This window comes from Gymnogyps californianus, chromosome 15 (genome assembly GCF_018139145.2).
Source record: "Gymnogyps californianus isolate 813 chromosome 15, ASM1813914v2, whole genome shotgun sequence".
NCBI classification, from domain to species: domain Eukaryota; kingdom Metazoa; phylum Chordata; class Aves; order Accipitriformes; family Cathartidae; genus Gymnogyps; species Gymnogyps californianus.
This window is the reverse complement of record NC_059485.1, coordinates 820,033-833,057: the sequence shown is the minus strand read 5'-3', so window position 1 is coordinate 833,057 and position 13,025 is coordinate 820,033.

Sequence of the window (13,025 nt, the reverse complement as noted above, 5' to 3'; positions counted from 1 at the left end):
GGTTAGATGCTCCATCCCTTCTTCCCCTGCCTGCCTAACACCGTGTTTCCCATGATGTCCCTGTCTCCTAGGACGATGACAAGCCTTCCTCCTCACGTGCTGATAAGGTCACGTTGCTGAGAGTTAACTCTGCTGCTTGTGCAAGGAACAACGTGAACCCTGGAACGTAAGAGGAGCAAAAACCCCCAGCAGCTCCCTCCCCACCCACAGATCTCTTATTCTGCAATAAGGCCGGTGTCCCAGAGAGGGAGCATCCTCTGCCCTCACCCGGGAGGCAGCAGCCTGGGGTGGATGGCGCATTTCCCACAACAAAGCGAACGGACAGTGAAATATTCAGAAAGCTGCGGCTTGCGTCCATACCTTTTATCAGGGAGATTAAAGAAAACCCTGTGCAAACAGAAGTTAAATAAGAACGACTGCACACTGCGCACATCCAGAAAACCTGACCGGCACAAAAACCGGCACCGTTGTTGCAAAAGCACGCAAAGATCGGATGACTTCGCGTCTGTATCAGCGCAGAAAAGACACCATGACCGAACTGAAGTTTTTCATTCCACCACCCCCCCCCAAAAAGAAAAACACGTCACCAAAGGACTCCCCTTATTTTTCTCCCTCTCTAGACAATATTATGCCTTAAAAACGCATCCTCCAATGCAAGAAGCAGGGGGAAAAAACCGTAGTAACACTTAAAAGCTGACATTTTATCTAACCCACGCAGAGTCCAGCCCCACCGCGCCGGTCCCTTCGGTCCCCAGCCGTCGCCGGAGGGATGCCCGCGGGCGAACGCCCGCGGGCATCCCTCCGGCGACGGCTGGGGACCGAAGGGACCGGCTAGCCCCGACCCCCCAAGTCCCCCCACGGTCTCCCCCGGTCCCCCCCCCCGTACCTACCTCCCGGGCAGCTCCGGCAACGCTCCCCGCTGAAAGCGGGACCGGCCCCCGCCGCCTCCCCCGCCCCAGTCCCGCCCCATCCCGCCCCTTGTTATTTCCCGATGGTGGAGCTAAACCCTCCCTCCCTTCAGCTGGAGTCACTCCCAATTTAGTCGTGGCTCGTTCCAGGCTTCGTGGAAATCTTGCTTTAATCCACCCCCCCACCCCCCCAGCCGCTTCTGCTGCTCCCACCCTGGTCCTACCAAGACCACCGGACAGCGTGGGGTCCAGCGGCACGAATCTCCCCGTGACACTGCCCGCTCCCGCTTCGCAAGGCGCTGAGGAAGCTGTGCCTCCATCCCGCTGCTGAGAGATGAGCGCCTGTCCTTGTTTTTTCCCCCCAAAAGAAGAAAAAGTCCTATTAGAATGGCAGGCGTGGGGGAAGGAGCGCTTGGGGCATAGCCGGGATGCGGGCAGTCGCCTGGAAGGTGCAGGGAGAGTTTCACAGCAGGACCAGGTCTTGTGGCCGCTGCCCTGGCCCCTGCGCTGCAGCAATTTATGGTGTGTTTCTCGGTCTGGTTTGAAATGTCCCAGGCGCCAGGACATCACCTCGCTGCTTTGGCTTCCCTCGTGCCAACCGTCCCGCGTGACAGGCCTTTGACCCATGAAATAACTGCAGGTGAACTGCACTAGTGTTTTGAAAGAGTTTCATAATCCTTTTTTTTAAAAGATCTTAGAGTCTTTTTTTTGAAAGGTCTTATAATCTGTTTTTTAAAAGAAGTATAAGACCTTACAATTATTTTTTTTCCCTAAAAAAAGCCTCCCTGAGCAGCTGTGTTTACTATCAAGACTGCTGCTGGGCACGCTTTCCTGGGAGTGTTTTGTACACCCCGTATCTTTCAAGTGCGGACTACAGACGATGTTGATGCTTAAATAGAAGGGGCAGAACTCTGCCTCAGTGGCACCGGCAGGCTGAGTCTGAAAGGTGACGATCTCTTGCCAGGAGAAATGAGCTCTGCTTCCATAAAATGACAATGAAATTAAAAGATAAAGCAGCTCTTCTATTCGCTTCTGAGGGTGGAACGCGAGTGGCTCGGCTGGGGCCGGGTGCCCTCAGGTGTCCCTCATAGCCCGGCTGTCTGCGATTTTCACGGTGTTTAGCGTGCACTTTTGGGTTTTATGACTTAATCTCAATCTTATGTGTCTTGCACACTGATTCCTGTTGATCACATAATTAATCCCTCAGGGGGGCTGGAGAGACGCATGCCCCCCCACTTTTCCTACACTGGGGCCAGCACACTGCATGCCATGGGGTGGGATCTCTGAGCCCAACGCTACTGTACAAACATGGTTTAGAGGTAAAACCTTGAGCATCTTGAGCGACTGTGGGATATGTTAACTCCTCACAAAAGAACAGTAAACATGTATAAACCTCCTTGGAACTATAAATCACCGCAGAGCAGCAAAGCATTGTAAAAGGTAACGATTGCCTCTTGCTAGGAAAAGTAATCACAGGTTCTTGTTCAATCAGGACTTGGTCAGCCTTTCCCAAGTGTCCCCGTGTTTCGTTGTTTGGGAACAAAAGGGATTTTTATTTTTAAATTGCACAAGTGTACCTCCTACCATTATGTCAGAAGTGGAATGCAGGATTGTGTTCAAACAGTATTTCCAAGGGAAGCTAGAACGAACAGGTTTGATGGTGAGTACCAGAACTTACCCAGTTACTAACCTCTGTCCTGTCAAAATAATTGCCCTTCTATCGCTACTTATTTCCCCGGAGAACAATGTCTGTTACCAGCACTGGCAGCTCTAACACTGAAAATAGAGCAGGCTGCATTTGTTCAGTGGTTTGAAACATCAGCTGTGAAGCCAGTGAAGCCAAATGACCTTGAATTTGGCTTGACTTTCCGTTGTCTCTCTCACTTGCTTCATGAGAAAGTTTATTTCATAAGCAAAAACCTCCTGCTAAAAATACAGCTGAAAAACACCAGGGAAAGCTCTTCTGCACCCCAGGCATTGTGTTCCGAGTCGGGGTGTTGTGCTGGCGTGATGCACCACTGACAGCAGCTAAATACAGCTGAGAAACTGGATACAGAGGGCAACGCAGCCCAGAAAATGGCACCGTCGGTCTGATCTGTAGTGTTTCCAAAATATCAACTGCTCCTAAATTTATCTGGTAAAATGATAATATTTTAATGGTGACTGGAGTGGATACAAAGAAGGCTGAAAAGGTTTCTGGGCTGGTTTTTAGGCCTGTATGTAAAGACGAAGAAGAGCAGAGGTGCTTGTATCGGAGCCCAACGCAGAGACCCAAGGACGGCTCTGCAGGGGGGAAATCACCCCAAAATTACAACCCTGTTGGGAGGACTGACTTCAGGTCACTGGAAAAAACCTATGACTCGTTCGTATCTGGTTCTGTGTAAATCTGCATTGCTTTTGGCCGAATTATGCCCTTCGGCACGGTGAGTGGGTGAGGTCCTGGTGAGGGGGGGGTCCCAGCCCAGTGCAGCTGCGGCAGCGGCCGTCAGACCCGAGGTCACTCCTCAATGCTCAGGGATTTCATGAGGATTTGGAAAAGCTCTTTGGGCTCCAGAAACGGGAGCGGTGCCGCGGCTTTGCTGCCGCGCGTTACCTGCTTGGCCTGTGAGGGAGTCCCCTCCCGGGCAGCCCCTCTCCCAGCCCGGGTGCCGGGACAGCGTGGCCAGCCGCCCTGCCCATGGCTGACGATAGGCACCGCCAGCGCACCCGCACCCGCTAATTAGATTGCCATTTAGCAGGAGCTGCGAGATGTACGTGCTAAATATTAGTCACGTCTGCAGCCTGACTTCCAGTCGGACAGCTCTGGGGTTTGCAGGCAGCCCTGCTGCAAGGGAGGAGCGCGCCGGTCCCCGTCGCCATCGCTCACCCCGTGCTGGCGGTCGGCGCTGCAGCCCCGGCAGCGGGGAGGCTGCTCCAGCTCCGCTCTGCCGAGGGAAGCCGGGCATCACCCGTTCCCATGCAGGGTGCAAACAGGCTCATCCAGCACTTTAATTGTTTGGTTTATCGGGTGCACTTCAGAGACACTCTGTCACTAAATAAAATAGAGTAATTTAGTTGTGACCAGTAAAATCACAGTCAAAGGATAGCGAGCATCTCACCAGCCAACCTACACCGGTAACTGCTGCGTATAAAACCTTTTTAACTGACCTCTGTTTGCGTTACAAAGATCAGGCAGTAAAACCGAGACTGGTTTTGTTTTACAAGCAGCAGAAGAGGGGAGGGAAGCGGCCCCCCCGGGCCCGGCTCCTGCACGCCTGGCACAGCACGGTCAGCCGGCGGCCACGGCCCGGCTGCAGGGCTGGTGGGAGAGGGGCTGGGTCCGTGCCGGGGCTCACGCCGCTGGGGTGCGGGTACCACCGCTCTGTGCAATCCTGCGAGCCAGGCTGTTGGCTGCGGAGTGGGAGGGATGGGGCAAAACCCAGCTCGGGCACAGCTCCCTTCAACGACATCGATTGCTGAATCTCGACTCGCCCCACCGAGGCTGCACCCCTCTGCGTGGGTGAAACCGAGCAGGCTCTCGGCGCGGGAGCGCGGCAGGCTGCGTGCTCAGGCAGCGGTTTGTCACCGGTGGGGTTTCCCCAGGCCCGCTCCGTAACTAATTGGTGCGACAGGGAATTAGTTGCACTCGTTTGCCTTTTCTGCCGTAGGAGTTTACTGGAAAGAACAACCAGCCTGCCATGACTCCAGTGTCTAAAGATGCGGTAGCTGTGGGTGGGGTCCGGCCCCGGGGATGCCACGCTGCCCCGGTGCAGGCCAGGGAGCACCAGCGCGGCACCGGCCGGGACGGAGCACCTTAAAGAGCCCCGTGGGCCGGTGCTTTATGGTCCTTTCCCATGTTCTGGGGGAAATGTGAAATATTTTGTGACCAATGAGTTTTTATAACAAGAACAAGAGCGGGGATGATTACCCTTTGTGATTATCCAGGGGAACAGCTTGTACCTTTCAGGATTCGTTATGTAAACTTGGGTGAGAAGGTCTTAAAACCCAAGCGAGGAAGGTACTGCAGCAAGAGGCGTTGTGAAAACAGTGTGATTCACCATGGCTCTGGCCAGCACCTGCATTCAGCCGCGCTTCGCGCTGATCGCATCTCCGCTGGGACTGCGGCACGTTTTAAATTGCAGGTGAATAAATCGAGTGAGCACACACGTTTTTGCATCTCTAGAAACGTATTTGGGCAAAGCACATGAGTGGAAGGAGACAGAAGTGATCCCGTACCAGCGTGCTGGATGGGGCTGGGCTTGTTCAGCTGCCTGGAGGTTTGCTCTCAGCAGGGCAGGAGGCAGGCAGGTCGGGGATGACACTGCTTCGTGTCACTCGGCCTGACAGGGGCTTCGCTGGTGAGCGTCCCCTCCTGCGCTGTGCATCCCGCTGCTTTTGGGAACGCCGCCTGACGGCAAGACTGCCAGGGCGAAAATGCCGTCTGGGGCAGCGCAGGGCACGGTGCCGGGAGGAGCGCGCATGGAAAGCTGCGCAGGGCCGGCAGCCTGCCTGCATGCCCGGCAGCGCTGGGAGGCTCGGCCCCCTGGAGGGGAGGCTTCCCTTCTGGAAGGGAAACTGAGGCAGGAGTGTAAGACTGGGAGAGACAAGGCGGTGCGGAAGTGTTACAGGAAAGTGCCAAAGCACGGGTGATGACACAAGAGAGGACAAAACGCCAGGAACACGTTGTCCGCGGGCGGGTGTGTTTCCCTGTTTATACCTTGGGCTGTGTGGCAACCGGGCCGGGGAGCAGGCGCGGCTGCCGGGTCAGCGCCCCGAGCCCGCGGCTGCTCTCGCCTGGGCCGAAGGGCAGAGCCCCGGTGCAGCCTGGCCGACTGCTGCAGGAACCCGCCGTGCGGCATTCCGCCCCGTGCCACAGGGACGGCCGGCAGAGCTCCTGCCCACCGCCACCGCCACCACCCCGAGCTCCCCAGGGCCGGGGTGTCCTGAGCCCCCACTGCTCCGGAGTGGGATGAACGGATGAGTGGGATGAGTGGGATGTGAGAGAAGAGCCGTTGCTTTTGGGAAGAAGGGGGACAGATGGAGAAAGAGATTTCATACGAAAACCCAAGGGATCAGGGTGCCCTTGCTGCCAGAAAGCGTCAGTCCCAAGAGAAAAGCTGTTCAGGAGCAATGCGGTTGGATAATTGTGCTGTTGCTTCAGAAAGCATCGAGTGCCCTGTGCGTGCAGTGCCGAGAGCTGCAGACCAGCGCTCATTTTGGGAGCAAACGTGTGGCTGCGGGCCGGCAAGCGCAGCCCGACGCCCAGCAGCCCCCATCGAGCGAGCAGCTGAGCGCAGCCCGGTGTGCGTGCAGGGCCGGCCGGGCCGGGCTGGGGAGCGCGCGCCGGCATGCAGGCAGAGCTGGGCAAGCACGCACGGGCATCTGGCAGAGGAGAGGGCTGTTGCTGGCGCTGCCTTCGGGAGCGGCACGGCACTGAGCTGCCAGCACAGCATGGGGCACCAGGAGAGATTGCAAGTAGTGGGGAGAGCCGGGACCAGCGCTGCCCCATGGCCGGAGCGGCAGCTCCAGCCTCCCCCTGCACAGGAGGGAAGTCAGGCTTCTCAGATGGGATTGCCCAGCCTGGCCTGGAATTTCTTCTCTCCTTCCCCTCCTCAGGCATCAGTCACACTCAGCCCCAACTCTCACTCTTCCTGGGGTTCGTCAGCCATGACCAGTGCCGCCTGCCCAGCCCCGCTGACGGCGTCACCCGTGTGTGCCGGCGGAGGCGTGGGGAATCGGCAATGACACTGCACCTCCCGGTCCGTCCTGTTCGCAGGGAGATGCCAGCGTCAGGATTAGTGCTGGAGCCGTGTCACAGCACGTCACTGCAGAGTGCAGCTGCTGCAATCGCGGGTTAACCTCTGACTCACGCTTACCTGAAACTGCTCCGGCGCTGCCACAGCTCAGGCCTGTGCTAGGGATGCTCTGGCTGTCGGCAGCCTGCCCGGGGCTGAGGTTGCTCGAAAACGCTTCCACAAAGCGCCAAGCGCAGGCTGGGCTGGCAGGGACGGCTCAGACCTGGTGTCTGGCGGTGGGGAATTGCTCCAGGGAGCTGCCCAGCTGCCTCGCCGCTGCGGTGTCGCCTGAGACGGGCAGTGGGACTTTCAAGCCAAGGCAATAATTTTGTACAATAAAGTACCCGCCTGCCGACACCCTCCGTATCGCACACCCGGCTGCTGCAGCCTCCCGAGCCGGTTTGGGCCCCGGGAGCAGCGCTGGTCTGGGGCTCTCTGGCCGCCGCTCCAAGCAGAGGGAAGTCGCTGCTGCCTGTCGAGAACGCCTGTTGCTTTAGGGTGTCATCGACGGGCTACTGGGGTCTGGCGGCAGCTGCGGCTGCTGCTGGTGAGGTAGCACCGATGTCCCGGACCACGGGGCTTCGGCCGAGCAGGAGGCACGGGTGGGCTCTCGCGGGGCAGAGCCCCTCACTTGGGTGTTGTCTGGGAGGTCTGACTGGAGAACGCAGCAGCAGCAGAGCTGCCGTAGCCCTGCGAGCCCCTTCCTGGGGGTCTGGAGGAGAAACCTCCCGATGCTGATAGTTACGGAGCTGGCTCACCCTGCCCTGAAGGTGAAAGGGTAAAATTAAAACATCCACAATCTCCAGCCGTGTCCCGGCCCCCTCAGAGCTGCGCCTTATTGCGGGGCACAAGTGGAGGCTCAGAGCCTGAAAGGGTTTTCCATAGGCATGTGCTGGAGATGCCTTTCCTGAGCCCGGCCCCATTTATATTAATGAGGCATTTAACTCCCAAACCTGTTTGTGGACCACTGCAACGTCACCCAGTGTGGAAGGGGGCCCGGGCAGCCTTTAACCCCGCCGGTGCTGCCCGGCTGGATCTGCTGGGAGCAGCTTCGGGCAGCCGTCCCTTCGCTCAGAGGGAGGCTGGAGTTACCCCTCCAGGCTGACGTCCCCGGGTTGCTGCACCCCGTGGGGCTGGGGGCGGCGATGCCTTGGCCGGCTGGGATCGGGATGGGGCCTGGCTGCGTCTCAGATGTGTTTTCCGAGGAATCTGTGACTTACTGTTCATTGTCGCATCCTGGGCAAGTTTTTCATCCCGGTTGACTGGGAGGCTGGATGCTCCCATTTTCCTCTGAATTACCAGGTGAAATTCTGTCTGATAGGGAAAGCACACATCCTTCCCGCATTTCACCGTCCTGTCTTTGAGTTACTTCTGTGCTGGCTGTTCATGCCGAGCAGTGAAACAAGCAGAGTCAGGGTGAGAGTCTTGTTTTCCACCCAGGAAAAGCCTTTGCCCAGCAGTTTTGATTCTCAAAAGTACTTAAGCGCAACTCCCACTACTGCAACTGGAGTTGGTCTCTGCACAGCTGCCCCTCTCGCCGTGGTTTTCACGGCAGGTATTTGCACACTTGTGTCAAAGGAGCTGGGAGTGCTGGGAAAGCCACCAGCAGGCGAGGCCAGCAGTGGGACTGATCCTGCTCTGTAAGGGCTTCCACCACAGCTCAGACAAACCAATCTCCAAACTCGTGGCAGGACACGAGCCCGCGGAGCCTTTGCAGTGCTCCTTTGGGGGATGGGGTAGGGCAGGACAGTAACTACAGAAATCAGGCACCCACAAGGAAAACGCCTGGGCTATTTGGGTTAGGGTTGGTTGGGAAGATTTCTCTGAACAAAACAGATTCGGTCCGTGCTGCTGAAGGCTGTTAGGGGACAATCGTATATTAAGTGAGACAAAGCTAGTCCCGGGTATGGCCAGCAGACTCCCTAACATGGCGTACGGAGGTGTCCGTTCCCCAGCAGGATGGAGAAGGGCCGGCAGGCTCCATGTGTTCTCAAACCCCGTTTCTGTCTGGGCATCACTTGCTGGGAGACGCACCGGCGGATTCCTGCTGTCCAGCAAACTTTCTCTGTGCAGCTGGATTTTCCTCCTCCTCAGCACCCCTCCGGCAGCTCCTCCATCACCCACAACTTTCTCCCCTCCGGCAGCGGCTGCTGCTGGGAGCTGCAGAAGAGCTGAGCGAGGTTTGCCCGCTGCACCTCCTCTGCTCCAAAGGGCCGGTCCCGGCATGCAGGCAGCCTTTCCCCGTGAGTCACCGGCACCTGCCTGCTGCAGGTTTGTTTCGACACCTCTCCCCAGCCCGTCCTTCGCCCCGGCGCCGAGGCAGCGCTCTGCCTGCGATGCTGCCTGCGCCTTCGCCATGTTTTTGGGTACCGCAGCCGCTCCCCTGCAGCCCTGCGGTGCCATGAAGCCAAAGGTGTGGGTCCTGCAGGGCTGGGGCCATCGTCATCCCTGCCCGAGGGCCTGGACACCGTGACCATGGCCAGGTCCGGCAGTGAGAGGCAGGTCTAACCCAGGGCCGGGAGGCGAGCGGTGGGCTGCTGGCGAGCGGGGGGCTGCCTGCTCCCGAGCCCTGCCTGGGGCTGGCCAGGCTCCCGCCGTGCACCACCAGTCTCCCGGGAATACTGTCCCCATGGGAAGGGACTGGGGTTCCCACCTGACCCTCGGAGCAGCAGCTGCAGCAGCGGAGGAGGGGATATCACCAAACCACAAATTTTACTGCCTGTTGTTCCCATAAACTCCAAGCTGAGTTTCTGAAACGCTTTGAGTTTATGATGTTTAGTGTGTGTCAGACCTGATTCTCGTACCGTTCCAGGTGGTTTTCTGTGTTTAAGATGACTCAGGAGTTCAGTAGAGTTCAGTATTTAATTCACGATGAAGTAATCCATTTCTGTAGCTACTCCGTGGCTTTCTGCCTCCCGAGGATTATTCATATGAGGAGCAAAGGTGCTGCACCTGCCTGAGAAGTAAACACAAAAAGCACCTACAGAAAACCTGCACTTTTCCAAACAGTTTAAAGTGAGTGTTCATGCCAAAAGGCGCCCAGCAGGACACACGTCCCAGGTTATCGACCAGAGAGGCCTTACAGGCATGCTGCAGGGGAATGCTGTGCTTCAGCAGCCTTGCTCTCAATCAAATGATGTTTTCCTTATTAGAACTGCAGTTATCAGGTATAAAGTTTGACCAGTCAATACAACTGCTTTCTTGCAGGATTGGCACCACTTATTTTATTTTAAAAGGCTTTTGTTTTGCTCTGGGAAGCCTTTAAAAATGCAAAGCTTTCTAAAACTACCACTGGTTGAAGTGTCATCTGCTTTACAGCTCTCACCGAGGTCTGGCTTTGTTCTAACGAATGCGTTACTGCAAGGCTTTGTCCGTGTTGTGAATTCCCAGGTACCCCAGAGAAAGATCTGGGAACCAGCCTGCAGCATCCACACGACGCAGCTTCTGGCTGCCACCGTGACGGGAAGCGTGGCCGCTGACGAGCGTTGGGGACCCAGCCACCCTCCGAGGCCGTGCCCCCTCTGCCTGTCCCGAGCTGCGCCGGCTGCCGGTGCCTTCCCCGGCTGCAGGACCCGGCTGCAGCACGGTGCTCCGGGCAGCAGCTGCAGGGGGGTTCCTCCCTTTTTGGGGGGGCTGATCGCATGATAGCACCTGCTGATTTAACCCAGCCCGTGGTGCTGGAGGGTCGCTGGGAGCGGGGCAGAGTCACTTGAGCAGCCTGAGAGGAAGAGGAGTCCCCACGTGAGCGGGCTCAGCAGTGGGGAAGGAGCTGTGCCGTGCTGTCCCAGCAGCACGCTGAGCTCCTACAGCCCCTCCTCGGCGCTGCCGGCAAGCAGAAGCAAGCAAACCTTGCAGTCCCTGCGGAGAGCTGCAGTCTGCCGAGCGCTGTTGCGCACACAGGTACAGCTGAGGAGCAGAACAACGGTGGTATGTCCCACTATGCAGTGTTTGCTTGCTTTTTCCCAGGGAGATGTTTCCCCCCCGCCAATGTTCGTAGGAGGCTGTGCTTTGCAAGAGTTGGAGTCAAAACTGACCCTAGCAACTATCTGCCTCTGGAAGAAGGTCCTTAGTCAGATGTAACTGAGCCAAACCACCTCCTATATAAAGCAGCAACAAACTGGCAAGGAAGGAGCTTACTGTACAACGTTATCTAGCTCTGAAGTTTGCTGTGATTTCCACCACTGCTGTAGTTGCAACAGCTCACATCTGTGATGCAAAGGGGGAGGCGGCCCTGGCGTGCAGGTGGCTTGCGTAGGCTACTCTGTTTTTCTCTAGGTCTGTTTTGCCGCTGTTGCAAATGGGGCAAGTCGAGAGCAACGAATGTCGTCATTATTTGGTGGTGTGTTAGAGAGGTGACGGGGACAAGCAACGGTTTGCTCTGAGTACCTCACCTTCCTGTGTTAGAGAAGGGGCTCTGAAGCAGAGCAAACCCAGCTCTCTCTTCTCCCACGGTCTCCAAAGGGCTGTCCAGGCGTGGAGCTGGCTGGGGACACCCGAGATTCCAGTGTTTTCGGTCACCTTGCTGGCTAATGCTGCTTTCTGAAAGGCATTTTCACCGTCCACCCGCTTGCACCCCCGGCTCCCCCCGCCTGCTCCCGAGCCAGGTCTCAGGGCCCTCTGCAGCACAGCCCCAGCTCTGCGGAGGAGCCCGGGGCGCCTGGCTGGGGTGCTCGGCCCTGCTAAGCACCCGGCAGCCCCGGGGCAGGCACAGGCAAGTCCCATAATCTCTTGGGGTGCCTGCATGGAAGTAAATCGTGTATCGCCGATTTAAAAAAAAGCAAGGCAGTTATTAAAAAATATATCTTTATTTTTTTCAGTTTATCAGCTATTTAAATAATCCAGTTAAAATACGTTTTATTGCACATTAAAGAACCTTTCTGGATTCTCACTGTCCTATATAAAATAAGCTTATATAGAGAAAGAAAAGAGAGACTTTCTTACACTTACACACACACGCACGCTCTGAATCACTCTTGCTCTACAAAAACCCTAAGCAGCCAACCCGGCGTAGGCTATATTCATCCTCAACATCTATACAGTGTGCTCTAGGCAGCTAAGAATCAGCTACGGTAGGAAAGAGTCAGGTGCAGGACTGGGAGCAAGGGGAAGGGCGCTGCCACCGCAGCTGGGTGCCCTGGAGGTCTCTCCACAAGCGCTCCGCAGCCGCGCGGGCGCAGGCAGCAGCCTCTGCCCTGCCTGCGGCGCGGGGAGGCTCCGGCGCGGTGGAAGTAGCACGGCGCGGCGCACGGGAGGCAAAATGTGGGATGTTGACGCAGCACCATGGAATGGAGGGGGTGTAAGCGAGGTGGACGACATACCGGCGGGGCAGATGTATCCTCCGGCCAGCTCCCCTCAGGGCTGTGTGCGGAGCCCAGGGCAGCTCCAGCCGCCGCGGCAGCTCCGCGTGGCTCTGTCACCTCCCCAGGCACTGCCAGCTCCGGGGCGGTGAACTGGGCAGCCCCAGGAGGGAAGTCTTTCCCCGGGGGCTGAGCAGGAAAAGAGCAGCCAGCTCCCTTTGAGGCTTCTGGGAAGTCACGTGTGGCCAAGGCCACACGCTGCTTAACGAGCTCCTCTGAGGTTACGTTTAATGGCCGGCTTCAGCGATGTAAAATGAAACAAGCTTGCAGAGTATGCAGTTCATTATTGCAATCCAAGTTAGATTTCATGCCCTTTTCAGACGATTCTTTTGGGATGACTTAGGTTCTCCTACTCAAGCTGTGTAATAACTTGCTCTACAAGCACATTTATGGCTATCCTAACCTTTCATCTTAGAATAAAGAGCTCCTCAGGCCACCTTTGGAATCAGGTTCCTAATCAAAATTCAACTTGAGAGCTTTCCTTTTATCCATTTCGTGCTCTTCCCAAACCTCTGTCATGCCCCTTCCTACAAATGTCATGCTGCATTCCTGAAGGCCCCGGGTTTTTCCCCCAAGTCAAGCCACACAGCAGAGAGCAATTAGCGTTAATACTCAATGTGGCATCAATCTTCTGCTGTGGAGCAATTCCAGCCCACGTACAATGGGGTGTGTGCGGTTGGTTGCTAATGTATGCCTCTGTCTGGCAAGACATCCCAGCTCAGTGCCACATCCTGCTCCAGCCATCTCCTGCAATGATTAACTTGAGAATTGATGTTGCTTGAAGTTCCTAATGTCTCTGAGCCCTTGGCTTTTGTGTCTGAGCTTTGCTCAGAGAAGCTTTGACTGCAAGTTCAATCCCTGAATAAGGGTCTGACCCGACAGCCCTTCAGTGCTCGTTTGGATGCGTGCCTTTCACCCCTGGACACGTGGGTCCAGCACCCACCTCTTATTCAGGCACCTGGATGGGTGGATAAATAAGTGTCAGT